This window comes from Phodopus roborovskii, unplaced genomic scaffold (assembly GCF_943737965.1).
Source record: "Phodopus roborovskii unplaced genomic scaffold, PHOROB, whole genome shotgun sequence".
Classification (NCBI taxonomy): Eukaryota; Metazoa; Chordata; class Mammalia; order Rodentia; family Cricetidae; genus Phodopus; species Phodopus roborovskii.
The window spans coordinates 28,195,357-28,222,570 of NW_026126480.1; positions in this window are offsets into that span (position 1 = coordinate 28,195,357).

The window sequence follows — 27,214 nt, forward strand, 5'->3', positions numbered from 1 at the left end:
GCTATATTGTTAGCTCTACAACAACATGGATCATGTCACCAGCACAGTGCCTGACTATATTGTCCTCATCTATAATGAGTCATTGACTGGCTTTTGTTATTTCATTTCTGTCTTCACAGCTAGGTCTGAGCATTTTCCATGTTTTTTGAACAAGGAAGTAGAGAGCCAGAGTGCTTTCAAGTGTGACTTATCTTAGGTTACACCATTAGTGAGTGGCAGCCCAAAGATTTGAGCCTAGTGTTCTACCTCTAGGGTGACCATACTTAAGTCCCAAGGATAAACTTGTGTGTTTAAGAGGGTTTAGATACAAAACAATCCAGACCATGTGAGAAATAATCACAAAACCTGTACTGGAGCTTCTAGATTATGCTGTATCCTGAAGTAAGTGGAGCTGGACCTCAGAGTCCTGATTTTGGGGGCTAGAGATTAGTTTGCTTTATGCCAGTCAACAGAAAGGTGATCGAACCAAGTTCCCCCTCAGTCACATCTTACAGACTTTTTGTGTGTGTGATCTGAATGTGTAAGGCAAACCTAATAATTAATGATGCCATCCAGATTGGTAATTATATAGCTAAAATCAGAGCCTGGCTGGGGTTCTGCCAACTCAGAGTCTTGTTTCCTTCTGCTGGCTCAGAGACCATGCTGTGTTGTCAGCCCACCAAATGCTAGCTTTATTTCCCCAATCCTATCACAGATCTATGAAATGGAGCTATTCATGGCATCTGTGTTAAGGGCTTATTACAGGGATGAGATATCAGTTCAGGCTCTGTGTTCCTGTCCTTCTTCAGCAAAGCACAAAGAGCTATTTACAATGCGGGCTTAATCCATCCTTCCACATCTCTCTCCCAGTCCATGACCCAAATAGTCAATTCTTTGCTTTTGCAAAGAAGCTTAGCACAGTATTTGGAATGCTGTAAGTGCACAAGGACCCTGTCAATAGCGACAGCTGTGGAATCACTATGCTCTTCTATGATGCATTTGGTTGCAGGTAGCAGAAAACCTAGTTCAAGTGGAGGACACCAAGATGAGGTCTATCTTTCAATATGAAATGAACTTCTAAGACAGGGCTCTCAGGGCAGTTAAATCAATGTGTGAAGACACTTTTAAGGGCCTACATGTCCTCATGGCTTCTGTTGCCATTGATGTTTCCTTTTCCATGGTGTCAACTATTCTGTGCACATCACAAAAAGTGGGGGTCATTCCTCTCCTGTGAACTGGGGGGGGGCTTTCCTCTCCTGTGCACTGGGAAACTTGCCTTTCCCGTGCACTTGGGGGGGGGGCTTTCCTCTCCTGTGCACTGGGTGACTTTCTTTCCTCTCCTGTGCACTGAGTGACTTTCCTCTCCTGTGCACTGGGGGGGGGGCTTTCCTCTCCTGTGCACTGGGGGGGCTTTCCTCTCCTGTGAACTGGGTGACTTTCCTCTCCTGTGCACTGGGTGACTTTCCTCTCCTGTGCACTGGGGGGCTTTCCTCTCCTGTGAACTGGGTGACTTTCCTCTCCTGTGAACTGGGTGACTTTCCTCTCCTGTGCACTGGGTGACTTTCCTCTCCTGTGCACTGGGGGGCTTTCCTCTCCTGTGCACTGGGGGGCTTTCCTCTCCTGTGCACTGGGTGACTTTCCTCTCCTGTGCACTGGGTGACTTTCCTCTCCTGTGCACTGGGGGGCTTTCCTCTCCTGTGCACTGGGTGACTTTCCTCTCCTGTGCACTGGGGGGCTTTCCTCTCCTGTGCACTGGGGGGCTTTCCTCTCCTGTGCACTGGGGGGCTTTCCTCTCCTGTGCACTGGGTGACTTTCCTCTCCTGTGCACTGGGGGGCTTTCCTCTCCTGTGCACTGGGTGACTTTCCTCTCCTGTGCACTGGGGGGCTTTCCTCTCCTGTGCACTGGGTGACTTTCCTCTCCTGTGAACTGGGTGACTTTCCTCTCCTGTGCACTGGGGGGGAGGGCTTTCCTCTCCTGTGCACTGGGGGGGGCTTTCCTCTCCTGTTACTGGGGGACTTTCTTTCCTCTCCTCTGCACTGGGGATTATCCTCTCCTGTGCACTGGGCACTATCCTCTAGTGCACTTTCACTGAGAAAAATAAAACCTCCCTTGTGTCTGACATGTCCGTGTATGCCTATAATACCAGCATTCTGAAAGCTTAGGCAGGCGAATTCATGAGTGCAAGGCCATCCTGGGATACATAGAAACACCCAATCTCAAAAACAAAAGCTCCTCCTCCATAAGACTTAGGGTGTGTCAGCATGCTGAATCAACCTGTCCCTAGAAATGCAGGAGAATGAATGACAGGGTTTCATAACACAAAAACAATGTTTCATCTCTATGTCAGCTCCAGAATTATTCTTCGGTGAAGTGGACTACCGTTGACTAAATATCAATGTTATAGAGAGATGAAATAATTTGTGCAGCATCGGGTACTCTACTTAGGGGATTGATCTTCACCCTCTCACTCAGCCTCAGTCACCACGGGGCATCCTAAAGGTGCCATGTAGTCAAATGTTGACCTTAAGTGCCCACTGAACTGTTCATTGGCTAGGAGTCACTGAGGCTAAATTGATTAATTTTATTTATTTATTTGTGGGACTTTAGGATGATGATAGTGATGACTATAATAAAAACAGTTCCTACTTTTATTCATTTGTATGGCATGTGTCACAGTAAATATGTCACATACATGCATTGGCCAATTTAATTTTCATTCTATCCTGTATCACCCAGACACTGATTGCATTTCACAGCTGAAAGGCTAAGTAACATGACACAATCAGGTAACCAGTAAGCGGTAGAACCAATTCTCACCGCCTGACTTGTATGTAGTAGAACATCTGCACCAAATTGCCTACAGGACAGAGCCCCTCTTTCCTGGTCAGCATCTCCATTTCCTTTTCTGTGGGTGGACACAAGAAGACCTTACTCTCCAGGGTTTATAGGAGAATCAAGTGATACCAAGGGTGGCCACTTCTGAGGAAAACTCAATTATTGTTCAGGTAACAGCCTAGCTTGGTACCTCAGGTTCACATCATTCTCCTTCTCCCTCAAAAGAGTCTGATTTCTTAGTTCTGTTTGCCTTCTCCACAGCCCTACTCTGATGAATGCACATCCCTCTTTAATATGCTCTGGGGTTATAGCTACTTCCACAGTGACAACTAGGTCATCTGATGAACTGCTCAGTGCCAAGGGTACTGGGAGATGGCATTAGAGGTGCTGGAAGGACTACAATACCCACTCCTTATCAGTTTCCCTGTATCTTTCTCAGTATTCTACCTGTCAAAGTGTCCACTTTGACAACTGCTTCAGGAAACATCCCCTCTGTTCTAACATCTCACCATCTTCTGCTTCAGTGTTAGTAGATTAGGAATGATTTTGCTCCATAGGGGATACTCAGCATTGTCTGGAGGTATTTTTAGTTGTAATAGCTGGAAGATGGAACAAAAGTACTGAAATCTGAGGAAAAGAGACCCGTTCAGGCTCTTTAGTGCACAGGACAATACCCTGCAGAGCACAGGCCAGCACCTTGCAGTGCACAGGCCAGCACCCCATAGTTCACAGGCCAGCACCCCATAGTTCACAGGACATCACCCCACAGTGCACAGGAGAACATCACCCCATAGTTTACAGGACAGCACCCCACATTTCACATGACAGCACCCCACAGTGCACAGGACAGCACCCACAGTGCACAGGACAGCACCCATAGTGTATGGGACAGCACCCATAGTGCATGGGACAGCACCCACAGCATACAGGACAGCACCCCACAGTTCACAGGACAGCACTCCACAGTGCACAAGACAGCACCCCACAATGCACAGGACAGCACCCACAGCATACAGGACAGCACCCCACAGTGTACAGGACAGCACCCCATAGTTTACAGGCCAGCACCCACAATGCACAGGACAGCACCCATAGTGCACTGGACAACACTGCATAGTGACTGACATCCCACAGTGACGTGATGGTTCCCTGCGTTTCATGGGATGGCACCCGTGCAGTGCACAGTATGGTGCCCTCAGTGACAGGACAGCACTCTGTAGAGAATGAGTTGTGCAGAGGTCAAGGAACCCTACCATCACAGTCCATTAGGATTCTGTGCTGTAAAGATTAAATCAGGGGAAGGAGAGAAATCTGTGTCTTAGTTTCATAGTTTTAAAGCAGCTTCATGGGCCACACTGTTGAAGTTATTTATTTGCTAAGGTCTTCTATATAGATTATTTCATAAATAGAAGCTTAAAATACATTGTCAGAATATTCTGACATCTCTGGCATGTCGTTGTTGAAATTGGTTTATTATTATTATTTTTTCACCCATCTGTGATCTTCCTTGGTCCTTGGTATGATAAGTGATTTCTTCTTTATTGTAGCCTAGACACTTGTATTAGAAGAATAGATTTTATACATTACTTCAATTTTATCATTAGTATTATTATTAAAAATAAAACCTTTTTCTGACAGGGAAAGCTGAGATGATACCACCTGGTAGTTACAGGTGGGTGTTATATGTCTCTTTTACACACCATGCCCAGAATTTTTCATTGCTACTTATCAGAAAAAATAAACAAAGGTATGTGTACTTCAGAAGCCTGAAAGTCAATTTCTTTCATTTACAAAGTATTGGTGGCAAAAAACAATGCAAAGTTACATGCACACATTGCAGTCACACTCAGCCAGGCAAAATCCTGAATCTCCTTACTGAGAACCAAAGGCAATGCATGTCATGGCTGTAAACACCACTATGTATCTTTTCTTATTGAACCTTCACTTTAAGTATATGCAGTTGGTTCCAATCAACATACAGCATATGAGAATGAACACATAGGGAAGCCAAGTAAAAATTTCAACATCATTGGGTTCTAAACTTTCTACCACATCATGGAAGGGATGGATCCAAAGCAGGGGGATATGGAGTGGAAGTTTGGTGGGAGGCAACATGAAAAATTAGAGAATCTGAGAGCATGATGGGCTAGGAAATAATTGAGGTGGTACCACAAGACTTTGGATCTGGTTCTGGTTCCAACTAAGTTACCAGGTTAGTTGTGTGATTTTGGACAAGTTGCCTAACTATATGAGGTCTTCCTTTCTGGAGAATTAAACACAGGTTTAAATGCCATCTAAGGCACTTTTCACTGGTACAATTTCACAATGACCCAAAGACATTAACTTCCAAGGGCATTCTGAACCTAGAACAGGAAATTGAAGATATGTTTAACTCAGAGATAAAGAGGCATGAACATTGGTATATAACATGAATGTTGACAAACACTTGTCACACAAGCACAAACTCTTGTCAAAGGGAGAACAAGGGTTATTGTTCCCCAGTCATTTTAGATGCCCCTAGATTATCTAATGTTTTGAATTGGCTCCTCTCTTAGGCAAGCTTATTCTCTATGAGAGAAGGAGCTAAGGTCTCCCTTTTGTGCCTTGGTGGTTGGGCTGACTTTACATCATCCTACGTTGTCTCCTACAAGTTGACTTATTAAGAATTTGCCTGTGGGAGCTGGGGAAATGGTTCCATCTATAAGGTGCTTGCCATGTAAGTATGAGAACCTGAGTTTAGATACCCACATCAATGTCAGGTGTGGTGAATGCTCATTTAATTCCAGTGTTCAGGAATTAGAGACAACAAGATTTCTGAGGTTTCTTGTCTACCAGTCTAGCCAGAATACTGAGCTCCAGGTTTAGTGAGAGATGTCATTTCAAAAACTACATTGGAGAGGTTGGAGAAATGGCTCTGCAATTAAGACTGTTGGCTGCTCTTGCAGAGGACACAAGTTAGGGACCTAGGATTTGTTCAAGGATATCCAGGTGCTTGGTTGCAGAATACGGATATTATCTTTGTTGTCCACTTGTACTGGTCTTCATTTATGATCACCATTATTACTTTATTTTTTCCTGTGTCTTCTTTATTTTTGTAACACTAAAGACTAATACAGTGCTGAGAACAAAGTAGATGGTGAGTAACTATTTGTTGAATGTTTTTATGAGGAAGGGTTGAAGGAAGAAACATAATGGAAGTGTTTACTGGACAAGGTAAATAAAAGAAAGGATGAAAAATTGGTAAACTCTGTGAACAGAGACATAAAGAGGCACAGATAAATGAATGGCTATGTGAGAGATCATCCTGAAACATGCAATTGTGGCATAAGGGTGTTACAAATAAGGTTTTCCCCGCTGGTCTGGTCCTGCTGGTCCCACTGCCACGCCATCCCCAAATAACACACAGAGATTCTGTATTAGATATAATTCTGTTGGCCTGCTACTTGTTTCTTATTGGCTAGCTCTGTCTTAATTATTAACCCATTTCTATTAATCTAAGTACTTCCACGTGGTCTTATCTTACCGGAGAGAGGGGGTCGGTGGTTCTGCTCTCTCCAGTCTCTCTCTCCATGTTGACTCCTCCCTACTACTTCCTCTTTCCTCCTTGTCTCCTAGTCACTCCTATCTTCCTTTCCTATTGGCCAACAGTGCTTTATTCATTAACCAATATGAGAAACATATTTATAGAATGACATCTCCCATCATCTGCTCTTTTCTGTCTAAATAAAAAGAAGGGTTTTAAGCTTAACATAGCAAAATATATCATACAACAGTTATCAAATAAGAATAATAATTAACAATATTTAGTCCATTATTCCATCATCTATTCTATCTTTGTGAGTCTAAAGTCCTATATGTAACTTATTTTTAATCCTAACTAAGGAAAACTATAACCATAACTATCTGTCTTCAACTCTTTCAAAGACCACAGAAGGATAATATATAAACTCTAGAAATGACAGAGACAACTCACCTGGTCAGTCACCCAAAGTTCTTCTGTAATGTTCCATCTTCAGCCCATAGGCCATAATGTGTCTGTCAGACACCTCAGCAAAGCAGGAAAGTTTAAACTGTCTTCTTGTATTGGCTGTTTATCAGTTACTTTTCTTTGTGTCCTGCAGAATGTCTGGCAGACTCTTCCATGAAGCAGGAACCCTGTAGCATTGTCCATCTTGCATCAGCAGTCATTTTCCTGTGGGTCCTGCATGTCCAGTTCATACATCATGAAGTCAAACATTCCAGACAAGAGCAGTATCTTTCCCAAATGGCTAGTCTTGCCATATTGAAAGCAAACTTCATAACACGTTTCTTCAATGTCCATCTTCCTTTTTGACACAGGTGGTGTTGCCAGGAACATTTATGTCTCACTGTCAAGAAAAACCCTAAACTATTTTAAATGCCATATTCTGTAGGTCTTTGAAAGGTTTTAAGAATGCCTATCCATCTCAAATACATCTCTATATATCTAGAAAACCTAACTCACCTAACTCTAAGTTTTGACTATCATAGGTAATTATCTATAATCTGTATTACATTATACATTATTTTTAAATGAGCTATATGACACAATGCCTAAACAAGAACAGAAATATACATATCACAAAATTGACCTTAAATTGTATCAATAAATGAAAATCCATTCCAAAACAAAGTATTCATATCTATACTATAATCTCCTTTTTACCTTTAAAAGTATTGATTGTGATCATTAACCATTTATAACCAACCCCATTTAAATGAAAACAAACATTTATAAACAATATTTGGGAATTTGGGGTGTCGTTCTTTCCAAACTGCCTCCTATAGTAGGGGACACTATCATGGGGATCCTAAGAAGAGGCAGATATCTTGACTGTAGTCTGCAAGGCTGCTATGTCCCAACTGTTTTGAATGTTGGATCACCTGCGACTCTTGTTTCAGGGGATCTGGCTTGATCAAACCACATTAGTCTGGAAGGAATTCACAGTTTTTCATTTTCTGTGGAAACAAAAATAGAAATCCTTTTCCCCAGTAACTTGTCCTTAGACTTAAATTTTGAAGTCAAAGCATTTTTAAAATATATAAATTGAATTGATCTAGCAGCATTTGTTATTTTCTCAGCAGTCAAACGATACAGAGACAATGTAACACCATACCGTATCCAGATTTTCTTCATCCTTACTTGGCTTTTTTATTACTCTGTTTTTTTTTTTTACTTTTTATTTTTTTTTATTTTTTATTTTTTGAGACAGGGTTTATCTGTGTAACTCTTATCTGTCCTGGAATTCACTCTGTATACCAGGTTTACTTTGCAATCACAGAGATCTGCATCTGCTTGCCTCTGGCTCCTGAGTGCTGAGATTAAAGGCGTATGCCATCACACCCAGCTGTTCTCTGTCTTTTTTAAAACCATTTTAAAATTCCTTTTCTCTCCCAAGCCTACATATATTTTAGAACACATTGTAAACTTTTAGTGCTTTTTCTTAATGTGAATCTATCTTTACTGTAAATCTTTATCTTTTTCTGGTTACGAGTCTTTATCTGGTAAACAACAACATTGTTAAAATGAAAGTCATAGCTGTGTTAGCCAGGGTCTACCCAAGATGGCGGCAGGTACTTTTACTGCCAGAACTGAGAGCTGTGCTCCACTGCCTTGGTCTATGCTGCATCCAGCAGCATGCTGCCGGCTTGAAGATGTGGTCACTTTCATTGCCCGCTCTCATACACACCAATGAATTGTTAGCAGAGCTCTTTAAAAGCCATGCATTTTTTTTTTTTTTTTTTTTTTTTTTTTTGCTGCTTATGCTGAGTCAGGAAATACCACCCTTAAAGGAGCCACGTAAATCTCTGCTTGAATCTAGCAAAACAGAGTCCAACCAAGAAAAATACTGTAAGCAAGAAGCCTTGCTTGTCTTTGTTCTTTTGTTTTTAAAACCCTTTTTTAAGCTTTTGTTAAATTTTAAATGGAAGTTCTTATTAGTCACGTTGTGGCGCCACATGTTAGGAGTATGATTTTCCCTGCCAGCCTGGAGCCACTGTAGCGCCAGCCCCAAATAACACATAAGGGTGTTAGCTATCGTAAGCCACATTGAATAGAGAAACAGTCTCTGGGAGTTTCCTTCTCTGTAGCTACCTATGGAGCTAGCAGAGTCCTTGAGCTTACACTCTTAGTCCTTCTGGTTTAATTCTGGAAAATGTCTCTATATCGTAGGGGCAGTATATAGAGGTAGGCTCTGTTGCTGAAATCCTTAAACAGTGTGTGGTTCTTGTAGTTAAAAGGACAAAAGTAATGGCATATCTAGTCTAGTTCATAGGGGAGGGAGCTTGCAAGCAATAAGGTAAGCAAGATAGGGCAAATTGAATCTGTGCCATTTATTACCAGCTGAATGACCCTAGGTGGGTTCTCATGCCATGAAGACTCTGTTTCAAAGTCAGGCTATTCTTGTACCTATTTTACAAAATGATTTCAAGAGTTAAGTGAAATAAAATGTATAGTAAGGTCTGCAAATTCTCAATAAATAGTTACTCACATTACTATTGCTATTGGGAAGTAAGTCTTGAACTGAGAAGAACTGCATTTGCTTCTCAAGTCACAGAGTGTTCTGCTTACCAGCTATGTAGCTGTGTGTTTATGTGTGTGTTTGTGTGTGGGGGGCATTACATCTTTTTCTTTCCCTCTATTCTTTCTAATTAATTCATCACACATGAACTAAGTGTCAGGCCATGTGCTACCAGGTTGTTGTGAGTATGATGCAGTCCCTGATTGAGATAGTGCACAGTAAAGCAGGAGAAACACAAGTAGCAAATACAGCCCCTGGGTGAGAAGAGCTAAGCGGTGTAACTAATCTGCTTTTGTAGCTCAACCCTTGGCTCCACCTCTTATTAGTATATGGGCCTAAGCAAATCATTTAATATTTTTAGACTCAGACTCCCATTCTATTGGTAAAATGGGTTGATGAAAACAAAATGTGCCTGTGGTGACATATCAAGTTTTTAGCATAGTGCCTGGCACTCATAAAAGCTTGAGAAATATTTATATCTGCATAATGAGGATATTAATGCCTATCTGTCCTCTTTTCACGAACTTAAGTTACTTATAAGCCAAAGAAACGGATAGACTAACTGTAGATCTTCATCTCTTCCTCCTCTTCTCCAAATCCAGTCCCCCAGTCTCAACCCCAGCTCTGTAGCAGACTGCTGTGGCCTCTCCTCCCTCTTGCCTCAAATTCCCAGGGGAGTAAGTAGGGCTTGTGGAACACCCTGCTTTCCTCCCTTCTGTGGATGCCTTTAGCCACTCCCTCTTCTAATTCATCCCCATTCCTACATATTAGCTCCCAATACCTAGAAATACATTGTACCAAGGACCCTCAATGGGCACACCCCACAGGATCCCTGAATCATTCCCTAACAGCCAACACATAGCCACAATACTCTCCTAAGAACCAGAGAGGGCAACAGAAACTAAGGAACAAAACAGCTACCCAACAAAGATAAGACCAGATATCAGCACTTAGAATTATAATCATCCCAAATTCAGATGTCTATATGCCAATGTGAAAACACAATCAGTAACAACCAGCACAATATGTCCCACCCTGTAGTCCTGAAACCCTGTTACAACAGGCCCTGAGAATGCAATGTAGCTGAAGTGCAAGGCAAGGACATTAACATACATTTTATGAATTCGTAAAAAGTCCTTAAAGAGGAAATTAATAAACCCATTAAAGAAATCTATGAAAATGTGAACACTGGGAAGGAAATGAGTAAAACATTTCAGCACCTGAAGGTGGAAACAGAATTAATAAAGAAAACCCAAACTGATGGAAATCTGGAAATGGAAAAATTTAAGAACTGAAACAGGAACCTCAGAGGCAAGCCTCGCCAACAGAATATAAGAGATAGAAGAGAGAATCTCAGGCAGTGAAGACAAGATAGAAGAAATAAATACCTTGGTCAAAGAAATCTTAAATCTAAAATAATTCAGGCATAAAACATCCAGGAAACCCTAGACACTATGCAAACACCAAACCTGGAATAATAGAAGTAGAAGAAGGGGAAGAAACTCAGGTCAAAGACACAGAATATATTTTTAACAAAACCAGAGAAGAAAATGTCCCTAACCTTGCGAAGGAGATTCTATCAAGGTATAAGAAGCATACAGAACACCAAATAGATTGGACCAGAAAAGAAAGCTTCCACGGCACATAATAATCAAATCACCAAAAGTACATAACAAAGAATGAATATTAAAAGATGCAAGGGGAAAAGATCAAGTAACATATAAAGTCAGACCTATTAGAATTACACCTGATTTCTCAGTGGAGACTCAAAATGTAAGAAGAGCCTGCACAGATATGCTGTATACTCTAAAGATTACAGAGATCAGACCAGACTACTATACTTAGAAAAACTTTCTGTCACAATAGATGGAGAAAGAAAGACATTCTAAGATAAAATCACATTTAAAGAGTATCTATGTACAAATACAGACCTACAGAAGGCTAGGAGAAGAACTTCAATCTAAAGATGTTACCCGCACTTAAGAAAACACAAAGAATAAATAATGACAGGCCAGCAAATAAAAAAAAGGGGGGAGGGGAGAGAACACGCACACACACACACACACACACACACACACCTCACAGGTGCAAAATAACAACAATCAACAACATAGTATTCATTAATAGTTCTCAATGTCAATTATTTAATGATCTTAATTTCCCATTTAAAAGATACTGGGTAACAGAGTGGATATGCAAACAGGATCCATCCTTCTGCTGCATTCAAAAAATCAAGGATAGACATTACCTCAGAGTGAAAGGGTGGAAAAAGATAGTTCAAGCAAATGGCCCTAAGAAGCAAGCTGATAAAGTAATTTTAATATCTGATGAATAGATTTCAAACCAAACTAAGCAGAAGAGATAGGGAAGGGCATTATATATTCATCAAAGGATGATCAACCAAGAGGTCATTGCAATTCTTAATGTCTATACAACAAACACGAGGACATCCAAGCTCATAAAAGAAGCACAACTACAGCTAAAATCACATATCGACCCTCACACACTGATAGTGGGCTACTTCAATACCCCATTCTCTGCAACAGATAGGTCATCTAGACAAAAAATATACAGAGAAATGCTGGAGTTAACTGATGTCATAAACCAAATGGACCTAGCAGATATTTATAGATTATTTCATTCAAACTCAAAAAAAAGATACCTTCTTGTCAGTATCCCATGAAACTTTCTCCCAAACTAACTACATATTTGGAAACAAGCAAGTCTCAACAGATACAAGAAAATTAAAATAACACTCTACATCCTATCTGACCACACTTGATTAAATATAGATAACAACAACAACAACAGAAAACTTAAAAACTCATGGAAACTGAACAACTTGCTACTGAATGAAAAATGAGTCAAGATAGAAATCAAGAAATAGAAGTGTCTAGAAGATCTACAAGGATGACCCCAACTAACAATCTAAGCAATAGTGGAGAGGCTACATTAAATGCCCTTCCCTGATAATGAGATTGATGACTATATTATATACCATCCTAGAGCCTTCTAGTAGCTGATGGAAGAAGAAGCAGACATCCACAGCTAAACACTGAGCAGAACTCTTGGAATCCAGTTGCAGACAGGGAGGAGTGATGAGTAAAGGGGTTAAGACCAGGCTGGAGAAACCCATAGAAACTGCTGACCTGAACAAGGGGGAGCTCGTGGACTCCAGTCTGATAGCTGGGAAACCAACATAGGACCAGATTCCCTGAATGTGGTTTTAGTTTGGAGGACTAGGCAGTCTATGGGGCCTCTGGTAGTGGATCAGTATTTATCCCTAGTATACAAATGGACTTTGGGAGCCCATTCCACATGGAGGGATACTCTCTCAGCCTAGATACATTGGGAAGGGCTTGGGGAATAGAAAGGGAATGGGATGGGGATTGGTGGAGGGGGGAACAGGGGAGGGCAGGAGGCTGTGGGAACGGATTGATATGTAAAACAAGCTTGTTTCAAATTTAAATTATAATATATAAATATATATAAAAAGAGAAGTGTCTAGAAGTATCAGCGAGAGAGAGAATGTGGTGGTGGCCCCAACCCTGGCCTGGAAGTGTGTGTGTGTGTGTGTTTGTTTGTGTGTGTGTGTGTGTGTGTGTGTGTGTGAGAGAGAGAGAGAGAGAGAGAGAGAGAGAGAGAGACCAGTAGCAGCCCCTACCTCAGGAGTCAGTCAGAGAGGGAGAAAGGCAGCAGCCTCTGAAGCATTAACAGCAGAGGCTTCTAGAAACTATATTAAGAAGTCTCTCTGGAAAGCATATCTGTGTTCCAGCCAGCATCCAGTGCCATTCTTTGTAGAGATACCCTGTCACATCAACAAACATCAGAGCCACAGGCCCCGCCTGCCCCTAGAAGAGTGATTACTAGAGCCATGACCATGCCTGTACCTGGAGGAGTAACCACCTGAGCACTAGGCCTGCCTGTACCTAGAGGAGCAATCACTTGAGTCTCTTTACTGCCTGTTCCTGGATGAGTGATCAAAGGAGCCACAGCTACCAATTGCACCAATTGGAGAAAGAGGGACCTCCTGAAGCACAGACTTCACCTGTTCCAATTGGAAAAGAGCAATATGGCACTACAAGAAACTAGTGGTTCTACAATAGCAAGATTCGAACATCCCAGTGTAGATGAAACACAAGAAAACAACCTTATAAATAACTGTATGAAGATAATTGATGCCCTTAAAGAAGAAATGAAAAATTCTCTCAAAGAAATGGAGGAAAAGAAAAGATGGAAGAAATCAACAAATCCCTTAAAGAAAACCAACAAAAAGCAGTCAAACAGGTGAAGGAAACAGTTCAAGATGTAAAAACTGAAATAGAAGCAATAAATAAAATATAAACCAAAGGAATTCTAGAAATGGAAAATTTGGGTAAATGAACAGAAAGTACAGATTTAAGCATAAACAACAGAATACAAGAGATGGAAGAGAGAATCTCAGTCAATGAAGATACAATACAGGAAAATTGATTGATTGGTTGAAGAAAATGTTACTCCAACAAATTCTTAACACAAAATATCCAGAAAATCTTGGACACCATGAAAATACCAAACCTAAGAATAATAGGGATAGAAAAAAGACAAGTCCAGCTCAAAGGTACAGATAATATATTCAACAAAATCATAGAAGAAAACTTTTACAACCTAAAGAGAGACATGCTTATGAAAGTACAATAAGCTTTAGAACACCAAATAGAATAGACAGAGAATAATAATAAAAATAAAAAAATAAAGTTCCCTCACCACATAATAATCAAAACACTAAACATACAGAATAAAGAAAGAATATGAAGAGCTGCAAAGGAAAAAGGATAAATAACATATAAAGGCAGACCTATCAGAATTGTACCTGACTTCTCAATGGAAAAAATTAAAGTCAGAAGGTTCTGGACAGGCATTATGCAGATACTATGAGACCACAAATGTCAGCCTAGACTACTATACCCAGCAAAGCTTTCAATCACCATAGCTTGAGGTAACAAGCTATTCCTAGACAAAACCAGATTTAAACAATACCTATTCACAAATCCAGCCCTATAGAAAGTACTAGAAGGAAAATTCCAACCCAAAGAAGTTAATGATACCCACAAAAACACAAGTATTGGTAACCCCACACCAGCAAATCACAAAAAAGTGGAAATATACACACTGTAAACATGAGTGTTTGTCCCAGCTGTTCCCATTGCCCTTCTCAGCCCCAAAGAACCACATGGACGCTATATTAATTATAAAACTATTGGCCGGTGACTAGAACTTCTTATTGGCTAGCCCTGTCTTAATTATTAACCCACAACTACTAATCTAAGTATTTCCATGTGGTCTTATCTTACCGGAGAAGGGTCTAGTCCTGTTACTCCTTTGGCATTGGCCACAGTGTTTTATTCATCAACCAATGAGGGGGGAAAAAAATACACAGAATAATATCCCCTCATCACACACACAATACTACCACCACCACCGAAAATAACAGGAACTAGCAATCACTGTTCATTAACATCCTTTAATATAAATGAACTAAATTTGCCTGTAAAAAGATACAGATCAACAGATTGGATATGAAAACAGAATCCATCCTTCTGCTGCATACAAGAAACACACCTCAACCTCAAAGACAGACATTATCTCAGAGTAAAGGGTCTGGAAAAGATTTTCCAATCAAATGGACATAAGAAACAAGCTAGTATAGCTATCCTAATATATAACAAAATAGGCTTCAAATTAAAAGTAATTAAAAGAGATGAAGAAGGCCATTTCATATTCACAGCAGGAAAAATCTGTCAAGATGAAGTGCCAACTCTGAACATCTATGGCCCAAATACAGGAGCACCCACATTTGTAAAAGAAACATTACTAAAATTTAAATCACACATCAAGCCTCACATACTTCAACACTCTACTCTCACCATTGCACAGGTCTCCACAGAAACTTAACAGAGAGAAATAAAGGAACTAACAGATATCATGATTCAAATAGGCTTAACAGATATCTATAGAACATTCCACCCAAACACACACACAAAAAAATCTCTTCTCAGCACCTCACAGAACCTTCTCTAAGACTGACCACATACTCAGTAACAAAGCAAACCTCAACAGATTAAAAACAAAAAATGGAATAACTCCCTGTATCTTCTCATATCACCATGGCTTAAAGTTAGAATTCAACAACAATGCAAATTCCAGAAAGCCTATAAATTCATGTAAACTGAATGATGCCCAACTTAATCACCCCTAGGTCAAGGAAGAAATAAACAAAGAAAGATTTCTAAAGTTCAATGAAAATTAATGTACAATATACCCAAACTTAGGGGACACTATGAAATCAGTACTAAGAGAAAATTCATAGCACTTAATGCCTACATTAATTGGAGCAATCCCATACTAGTGAATTAACAGAACTATTGAAAGCTCTAGAACAAAAAGAAGCAAACTCACCCAGGAGGAGTAGATACCTGAAAATAATCAAATCGAGGGCTGAAATCAACAAGATAGAAACAAAGAGAACAATCAAAGAGTCAATGAAACAAAGAGCTGGTTATTCAAGAAAATAAGATAGACAAATCTTTATGCAAATTAACCAAAAGGCAGAGAGACAATATCCAAATTAACAAAATCAGAAATGAAAAGGGGGACATAACAATAGATACTGAGAAAATCCAGAGAATCATCAGGTCATACTTTTAAAAAATGTATTCCCCCTAACCAGCAGGAAGTAGTTTGGAAAGAATGACGACCAAATTCCCAAATATTGTCTATAAATGTTTGTTTTCATTTAAATGGACTTGGTTATTTTATATATGTATATATATATATATATATATATATATATATATATAAATGTATTCCATAAAATTGGAAAATTTAAAAGAAATGGACAATTTTCTAGATCGGTACTACATCCCAAACTAAATCAAAACCAGATCAACAATTTAAATAGACCTATAACCCCTAAGGAAATAGAAGCAGTCATTAAAAGTCTCCCAACGGAAAGAAGCTCAGGTCCAGATGGCTTCAGCATAGACTTATACCAGGCCTTCAAAGAAGAGCTAATACCAATACTCCCCAAATTGTTTAACACAACACACACAGAAGGTACATTGCCAAACTCATTTTATGAGGCTACAGTTATCCTGACACCCAAAATACACAAAGATGCAGCAAAGATACAGAACTATACACCAATCTTCCTCATGAACATTGATGCAAGTACTCAATAAAATACTGACAAACTGAATCCAAGAACACATTAAAAAAATCATCCACCATGACCAAGTAGGCTTCATCCCAGAGATGCAGGATTGGTTCAACATATGAAAATCTGTCAATATAATTAGCTATATAAACAAACAGAAAGAAAAAAAAAAAAAAAGAAAAGCACGTAGAAAAAGCCTTTGACAAAATCCAACATGCCTTCATGATAAAAGTCTTGGAAAGAACAGGTATACAAAGAACATATCTTAACATAAAAAAAGCAATTTATAGCAAGCTGACAGCCAACATCAAACTAAATGGAGACAAACTCAAAGTGATTCCACTAAAATCAGGAATAAGGCTGTCCACTGTTTCCATACCTAGTTAATACTGTACTGAAGAATAAGACAATAAAAGGAGATCAAGGGCAAACAAATTTGGAAAGAAAAAGTCAAACTATCACTTTTTGTAGATGATAGAGGAGTATACATAAATGATCCTAAAGACTCTACCCAGGACCAGGAACTCCTGGTGTTGCTGGATACAAGATTAACTAAAAAAAAAAAAAAAAAAATAGTGGTCCTCCTATTCATAAATGATAAATAGGCCAAGAAAGAATTCAGAGAAATATCACCTTTTATAATAGCCATAAATATAAAATATCTTAGAGTAACTCTAACCAAACAAGTGAAAGATTTATGACAAGAATTTTAATTCTCTAAAGAATGAAATTGAAGAAGACATCAAAAAATGGAAACATCTCCCATGCTCTTGGATAGATAGGATCAATATAATAAAAATGGCAATCTTACCAAAAACAATCTACAGATTCAATGCAATCCCCATCAAAATCCCAACACAATTCCACACAGACCTTGAAAGAACAATACTTAACTACATATGGAGAAACAAACAAACAAACAAAAAACCTAGAATAGCTAAATAGCAATCCTGTACAATAAAGGAACATCTGGAGGCATTACCATCCTTGACTTTAAGCTCTAATATGGAGCTATAGTAATAATAATAAGAAAACCCAGCTTGGTATTGGCGTAAAAATAGACATGGATTCAAATTGAAGACCATGACATTAATTCACACACATATAAACACCCTATTTTTTGACAAAGAAGACAAAAAGGTGCAATGGAAAAAAGAAAACATCTTTAGCAAATGGTGCTGACAGAACTGGATGTCAACATGTAGAAGATTGCAAATAGATCCATTTCTACTTTCTTGCACAAAACTCAAGTTCAAGTGGATCAAGGACCTCAACATAAAGCCAGTCACATCTAATTTGATAGAAGAGAAACTGGGAAGTAGCTTGGAACACATTGGCACAGGAGACCACTTCCTAAATAAAACACCAGTAGCACAGACACTGAGAGTAACAATAAATGGGACTTCCTGAAACTGAAAGGCTTCTGTAATGCGAATGACATGGTAAACAATATAAAACTACAGCCTACAGAATGGGAAAAGATCTTCACCAACCCCACATCTGACAGAGGACTGGTCTCCAAACTACATAAAGAACACAAGAAACTAGGCATCAAAATACTAAATAATCCAATTAAAAATGGAATGGAGAGCTAAACAGAGAATTTTCAACAGAAGAAATTCAAATGGCCAAAAGACATTTAAGGAATTTCCCAACATCCTTAATCATCAGGGAAATACAAATCATAACAACTCTGATATATCATTTTACACCTGTCAGAATGGCTAAGATCAAAACTACTGAGGTCAGCATATGTTAGAGAGGCTGTGGAGTCAGGGGAATACTCCTCCACTGCTGGTGGTAGTGCAAACTTGTGCAGCCACTTTGGAAATCAGTATGGTGGTTTCTAAGGAAATTGGATATCAATCTACCTCAGGAACAAGTGATACCACTCTTAGGCATATACCCAAAGGATGTTCAATCATCCCACAAGGACACTTGCTCAGCTGTGTTCATAACAGCATTATTTGGAATAGCTAGAAGCTGGAAGTAACCTAGATGTCCCTCAATTGAAGAATGAATAAAGAAATGTGGTACATTTACACAATGTACTATTACTCATCTATAAAAAAATAACAATGCTATCATGAAATTTGCAGGCAAATAGATGCAACTAGGGAAGATCATGCTGAGTTAGGTAATTCAGAAAGACAAACATAGTATATACTCACTCATAAGTGAATATTAGATACAAAGCAAAGGATAACCAGACTACAATCTACAGCTCCAGAGAAGCTACAGCCTTCTTCCAGTAACTAATGGAACCAGATGCAGAGATCTACAACAAAGCACCAGGCAGAACTCCAGGAATCCAATCAAAGAGAAGGAGGAGGGGATACATGAACAAGGGAGATCAAGCTCATGTTGGAGAAATCTACAGAGACAGGTGAACTAAGTTCATGGAAACTCGTAAACTCTGGATGGACAGCTGTGGAGCCTCTATGGAACTCAACAGGGCCCTCCATATATGGGAGAGAGTTGTGAAGGCTGGCAAGCTTGTGAAGTTGTGAAGCAGTAAGACCAGGATCTAGTCCTGGTGCATGAGCTAGTTTGTTGTAGTCCATTACCTAGTAGGGGATGCCATGCTCAGACTTAACACCAGGGGTGGGTGAGGGGTGGGGGGGTGGGGTGGGGTGGGAAAGAGGGGACTTTGTTCAATCCCAACTTAATCTCCTAAACTATGTAGATTCCCTACCCTACTGAGCCCTTACCTGTTGGAAGGAGTGGATGGGGAGTGGGCTGGAAAGGAGATGAAGGGGGGGGGGGTTGAAAGAGGGGTAGGAGGAATAACTTTGGTTGGAATGTAAAATGAAATTTAAAATAAATAAGTCATAAAAAAGAAATCAAGAAATAAATTTAAAACTTTCTAAAATAAAATGAAAATGAATATACAATATACCCAAACTTATGGGACACAATGAAGGTATAGCACTAACTGCTTACATTAAAAAAATTGGAGAAATTTCATGCTAGCAACTTAATAGCACACTTGAAAACTCTAGAAATCACACCCAAGAGAAGTAGTTGGCAAGAAATAATAAAACTCAGGGCTGAAATCAATAAAATACAAACAAACAAAAAACAGTACAAAGAATCAATGGAAGAAAGTGTTGGTTATTTGACAAAAAGCAGTAAGATTGACAAACTCTTAGTCACATTAACTAGAAGATGGAGAGAAGATCTAAATTAAGAAAATTAGAGATAAAAAGGGGTATAACAACAGAAACTGAGGAAATACAGAAAATCATGAGGGTATATTTTAAAAACCTGTACTTCACCAAATTGGAAAACCTAAAAGTAATGGGTATGTTTTTTTCTTGATACATGATACCTACCAAAGCTAAATCAAGACTTTATAAACAATTTAAAAAGGCCTATGATTCTTGGTGTAATAGCAATGATTAAATGTCTCTCAACTAAAAGCCCAAGGCTTTTAGTTCAGAATTCTACCAGACTTTGAAAGAAAAGTTAAGGCCATTACTCCTCAAGTTAGTCCACAAAGCAAAAAGGAACATTGCCCAGTTTGTTTTATGAGGTCACAGTTATCCTGATACCCAAGCCACATAAACACCCCAACAAAGAAAATTATAAACCAACTTCCCTTATGAACATAGAAGTAAAAATTCTCCATGAAATACTTGCAAACCAAATCTAGGAACACATCAAAAAGGTCATCCACTGTAACAAGTAGGCTTCACCCCAAAGATATAGGGATGGTTTAACAGACATAAATTGATCAATGTAGTCTACCATAAAATTGGACTGAAAGAACCACAGTATCATCTCATTAGATGCAGAAAAAGCCTTTGACAAAATATAATTCCCCTTCATGATAAAAGTTATGGGGAGACTAAGGATGTAAGAGACATACCTCAGCCTAATAAAGACAGTTTACGGCAATCCCATAGCCAACATCAACTTACATGAAACTCAAAACTAAATTCAGGAACAGGACAAGGTTATTCACTCTCCTCACATCTATTCACTACAGTATTGAAGTCTAGAGCAATAAGACAATTTTTATCCACAAATTGGAAGAGGGAAAGTTAAAGCATCTCTATTTGAAGATGATATGATAATATACGTAAGTGTCCCTTAAAATTCCACCTGGGAACCCCTACAGCTGATAAACACTTTTTAACAAAGTAGCAGGTTATAAAATTACTAGACAAAAATCAATGGCCCTCCTATTACAAATGACAAATAATCGAGAAGAAAAAAAGTCAGAGAAACAATATCTTTCATAGTAGTGTTGAAAAATAGTAAATATCTAGGGGTAACTCTAACATTGTAAGTGAAAGACGTGTATAATAGCAACTTCAAATTACTAAAGAAAGACATTAGAGAAGATATCAGAGGATGGAACAATCTTCCATATTCATGGATTGGTAGGATTAATGTAGTAAAAATGACCATCCTACCAAAAGCAGTACACAGATTCAATGCAATCCCAATTGCATTGAATGCCAATACAGTTCTTCACAGAAACTGAAAGGACTATTTTCAGCTTTATGATGAAATATAAAAATCCTAGGATAGCTAAAATAATCCTGAATAATCAGGTCTGCTGGAGATATTATTCATCATTGCTGATCTCAAGTTGTACTAAAAAGTTAGAGTAATAAAAACAGCATAGTATTGGCACAACAGCAGACATGGTGATTAATGAAATTGAATTGAAAGCCAAGACAGAAGTCTACATATCTATGAACACCTGTTTTTTGATAAAGAAGCCAGAAATACATATTGGAAAGAAAGACAGCATCTTCAACAAATGGCAATGGTCAAACTAGATCACGGCATCTAAAAGTATCCAAAATAAATCCATGTTTATCACCCTGAACAAAACTTCAGATAGATAAATAACCTCAATATAATATCAGCTGTGCTGAACCTGATAGACAGGAAGGTGGGGAATAGCCTTGAATTCATCTGCATGGGAAAAGAGCTTCTGAATGAGCACTAAGATCAGCAATTAATAAATGGGATTGATGAAACAGAGAAACTTTTGTATAATAAAGGGCATATCATTCAGACAAGGCAGCATCCTACACAGTGGGAAAAGACTTTAAACAACTACACATCCAATAAAGGGATAATATCCAAAATACATAAGTAACTGGAGAAAAAACATGAATATCAAGAAGACAAATAACCCAATTTTAAAAATGGGTAGGGCAATAAACAGAGAATTCTCAAAAGAGGAAACTAAACAACTGAGAAGCACTTAAATTAATGTTCAACATCCCTAGTCCTTAAGGAAATGCAAATAAAAACTTCTTTGAGATTTCATCTTAAGTCAGAATGGTTAAGATCAATAAAACAAATGGTAGCTCATGCTGGCAAGGATGTAGAGTAAGGGGAACATTCATCCATTGCTGGTGGGATTGGGAACTGGTACAGTCACTGTGGAAATCAGTGTGGGAGTTCATAAAGAAGCCAGGGATAAATCTACCTCAAGATCCAACTATATCACTCTTGGGCCATAAGTCCTACTACAGCAACACTTGCTCAACTATGTACATTGCTGCTCTATTCATAATAGCCAGAAATTGGAAACAATCGAATTGTCTGTTAGTGGATGAATGGATATAGAAAATGTGGAACATATATGCAGTGGAATATTACCCCACCATTAAAAAATGAAATCATGAAATATGCATGTAAATGGCTAGAACTAGGAAAAAGACATGTTGAGTGTGGTAACCCAGTCTAGAAAGAATGTATGTATGTATGTATGTATGTATGTATGTATGTATGTATGTATGTATGTATTCATTTATGTGTAGATAGTAGCTGTTAAGTCATTGATGAGCAAGTTACAGTCTGCAGAATCACAGAGGTTTGGTATAGAGTAAGGAACTATCAGGGAAGGACAGACATCCCTAGAAAATGGAAATAAAATAGTTATGGCTGGACAAGAGGGATTGAAATTTGAGGATCAAAGGGGGAGGAAGAAGGAACACAGGGAGAGAAATCTAAAATTAAGGGTCATTTGAGGGGTCGTATGGACACCTAATACAGTGGAAGCTTCTTTACACACACACACACACACACACACACACACACACACGAAGGCAATTTAAATAAAACCCCCAAGTAACAGGGGAGGAAGAAACATCTTTCATCATCAAATGAAGCTTTAGTACCAAGAATGGGTTATATCTAATCAAGTTGTTAGCAAAAGGGGTCCCATGGGAACCTTCAAACAACCCAGGCTGTTGTAGAGGCTATAAATCACTCCCCCCAAACTTACTACAGACTCTGTTGCTGAAAATAACACTAACACAACTCATTAAACATGGGGAGGTTGAGTTGGTTCCTGACTAGAGCCTTCACCTCTTACTGGCTTGTATTCTTGGTACCAGAAACAACTACAACCAAAGGAGAAACATGAACACCAAACCAGTTATAAACACTTTGATCTACAATGATGTCCTGCCTGCAAGATATGCTAGTGCAATGGTGGCACAAAGCTTTTGGAAGTAATAAACCAATATGTGATTTGATCTAAGGCACACTCCATGAGACAGAACCTATACCCAACACTTCTTGGGTGACCAAAACCTGAGGCTAGATAACCCAGCAACCCAGTAGTATTGATAAAACTAAATACTACCATTCTACAAAAAGAAATATAGTAATAAAATGACTCATAATGACATTCTGTTATATTCATAGATTACTGCCTTATTTAGCCATCATTGGAGAAGCTTCCCCTGCAGCAGATGGGAGCAAATGCAGAGACTTACAGTCAGATAATATGCAGAGTGAGAGACCTTAGAACACACAGTTGTAAACAGGATGACTCCATCAAATCCCTTCTCCCAGGGCTCAGGGAACCCTGTGGAAAGATTAAGAGTCATAGAGGATGGAGGATACCAAGGAAACAAGGCCTTCTAAACAAAGCAGGTTTGATGTACATATTAACTCACAGGGTCTCCACAGGTTGGGACCAGATGGGGTCTTAGAGCTGAAAGGAGAAGCAGGCATATGCTGGCACCATCCCTAAACCATAAGCAATCTCCAATTGATAACCACTTGAAAATGAAAAATTAGTTGTCCTCAAGGGAGTCTTACTAGGGAAATAAACTATTCCTAAGGGTAGGCTGCATGCCCAGTGCTAGATGGCCAAGCAGAGAACAAACTCCACAGCATCTTTAGAGGTTCCTTGCTTCATAATAACATATCAGGGCTCTTAATTCAATTTTAGTTTTTGTATCTATTTATTTCAGTTTGTTTATTTCATTTTTACTCTGTGAATATGTACTATAGCTTTCCAGTTTTGTGCTATTATGAGATTCCTGAGTACGCCAAAGAAACAGGCGCTGTGATTCTGTTTCTTGTTCCTTTTCTTGGGCTTCTTTCCTTCTGTCTGTTTCTTTTTGTTTTTTTCTTATTATATTATATTATTATCCCATAGATACATGTTTGGTTTCTAATGAGATAGAAGATGGGTGAGAGGTGAGGTGAGAAGGAATGGGGGGGGCGGTAGATGGAGGAGAAACTGTAATCAGGATATATTGTATGAAAAATATATTTTCAATAAAACAAAAATGCTTATTTAGTTAATCATTACTGTGTATATGATATGTGCATATGTATAGACATGCTCATGCCATAGCATTGAGTATGAAGGCCAGAAGACAACGTTGTGGAATTGGTACTCTCTTCCACGTCTACACAGGTTCTTGCGATATTGGGTCTGCATGGCAAGTGCTTAACCTGTTGAGTCGCCTCACTGTGCCCCATTCTCTCTTTATTATGTCACATGCATGATTAGTAAAGGAGGGGTGCTGAAAATGAGTGGGTTTTAAAGATGCAAAATAACATGTTCCTTTTAAACTGCTGGAGAAGACAGCAGGGCATACAAGTTGCGTATCACTCAATGTTCTGCGTAAGGTGATGGTGTGAGCAAGCATTTAATAAAATATCACTGTGAAAAGAGGAGTCTGTACTCTTCTTCGTGTCTGAGGAAGTTCTGCCTCTAGGGTCTTCGGTCTCCAGGAGGGAAGTGAGAAGAAGCAGGGACTGAGAGTGTGAAAACAGAAAGCATGGTGGCTACTTGAAGCTTATTTTCTAGGGTGCAGTTTGCAATGCCATGCCTGTCTCCTTATACTATCCACTGCTCACCTCTTGACAGAGGTGTTGGGCACAACAGTGAAGGAGACAGAGAAATACAGAGCTGACAGAAAGCTAGGCAGCAGGCTTTCTTTGGGCCACCAACTTGTTCCCAAATCATAGCATGGAGACTTAATATTAGTTATGAATGCTCAGCCTCAATTTTATGCTCTTATAACTTACTTTAACCTGTTCTCTTCATCTGCGTTTTGCCTCAGGGCCCTTTCCTTTCTTTCATTCTGCATTTCCTATTTTCCCACTTCCTCCATGTGGCTGGTGGCTGCCTGGCCCTTTGCCTTGCCCTCTCTTTCTCCCTCATTCTCTTCTCCCTCTACTCTCCTGAACCTGGATTCCCCCTCCTACTTTTTTATTCTCTCTTTCCACGAGCCCTGCCTATCCCTCTCCTGACTAGCTATTGGCCAAACAGCTTTTTATTAGACCACTCAAGTGCCTTAAGCAGGCAACGTGAAACAACAACACATCTTTACATAATTAAACAAATGCAGCATAAACAAATGTAACACATTTTTTACATAAAGTAATATTTCCCAACAAAGTTCTACTATAAAGTGGGGCTGTGGTGATGGTAGGGATGGTGGAGTTGTGGGCTTAGGCTACTGTGGTTCTGTTTGTAGCTCCCATGGTTTCCATTCTTTCTATTCATTTATGCAAACATTTCAAGCATCTGCTAGTGCTCCAGCACTGTGCCAGGTACTGTAGATGAGAAAGACGTGTCCTCTGTCTTCCGAGAGCTTATATTAGGGTCTTGAGTTCAATACACATTCTAGGATAGCATTAGGCACTGTGCTAAACAATGCCCAGAATTTCTGCAGCTTTCACACAGAAAAATCGAGTCACTCTTTGTTCACTCATTGGTGGACAGTCCAGTGTGGTATTCTGGGCTCACAGGAGGGGGTGTGCCTCTACTCTACAAAGTCACTCAGAAACCCTGGCTGATGATGGTTTTCTCTTGTTGCTCAGTTCCCTGGGGCATCAATATTCAGACAACAGACAAGAGAAAAGAAATATAGCCCAGAATGCAAGTTTTTCATGGGCCAGGACTGGAAGTGACTTTTTTTATTCTTACTGGCCAAAGCATAGTTATGTGGTCACATAAACTACAAGGCAGGTTAGGGGGTGGTGTAATTGAGCTGTGAGCTCAGGAAAAAACAAAAGGGTTGTTATTTGTGCTCTAGGAATTTGATGGGCATGAGTGAAATGGGGATGCTACACTCCTCTTAGTACTGCTGTAGCAGAGTTCATTGTGTTGATCAGCCTTCTATCACTATAACAAAATATCTGAGGTAATCAATTTATGAAGAGAAAAAGGTTATATTTTTCACATCTTTGGAGATTTCAGTTCAAGATCTGTTGTTCCTATTACTACTGGACCCTTGTCAAGGAAGAATATCATGAGTGTGTGTGTGTGTGTGTGTGTGTGTGTGTGTGTGTGTGTATTTGCGCGCGTGCGTGCAAAATGTACCTCATGACTAGGAAGCAAAAGAGTGTGAGGAAGGATCTGGAGTCTCATGATTGCCTTTAATGACCTGAAGACTTTCAACTAGCTCCCTCATCCTAAAGGTTCATCACTCTCCAGCACCCTGGAGACAAGACTTCAATACATGGGCTTTTGGGTGACATTCAAGAACCAAACAATAGCAACTTCAGACTGAGTAGTTTACAGAGTAAGTAAGTTTATTTCTCTTGGTACTAGAGGCTTGGAAGTACAATATCAAAGTGCTGATCTCTGGTGGTGGCTTTGTTACTACCTCATTCCATGGTGTGTGTGTGTGTGTGTGTGTGTGTGTGTGTGTGTGAGAGAGAGAGAGAGAGAGAGAGAGAGAGAATCAGAAATACACAGAGAGAGAGACAGATATAGAGAGACTGAGAGAAACTCCATGGTAACTAACCAGCTCCCTCAATAGCAGTAGTCCATCCAAGATAGCAGAGCCCTCTTGATCTAAGGCTCTCTGGAAGGTCTCACCTTCCATTCCTGTTGCACTGGGGATTAAGTTTTCAATACCTGAACTTCTGAGAAACAGTGAAGCCTCATCATTGGGGCCAGTCAAGATTATGTGGGTTGGGATATTTATGGCTCAACTACATGGGAGGTTTGCCCTGCTGCTTGCCTTTTTTTTTTTTTTTTTTTTTTTTTTTTTTTTCAGGAGAAACTGAAACTGGATTTTTAAGTGAAGTTCTTCATTACTGACAGTTAATTACAAAATTGAAGTGTAGACAATTTTCTGCCTGTCAAACCAAGAACCCTGCAGGCCAAATACGGCTCACTAGTGCCAGCTTTTGACCTGCGGATCAGAGTTCAGCCAGAAAGGTGCAAACGAGTAGTTACAGCCCAGTGTGATTACTGGCACACTGTGCTCTGCCATTCATTAGCTCCTGATAGTCACTGGGCATCTACTACAAACCTAGTGAGAGACAAAGGTATGAGAAAGACACATTCTCCACTTTTAAGAAGGTCACGGTCAACCGGAGAGGGCAGATGCTGAACCAATAATAACAACAGAGAAGAACGGGTGCTATGGGCAC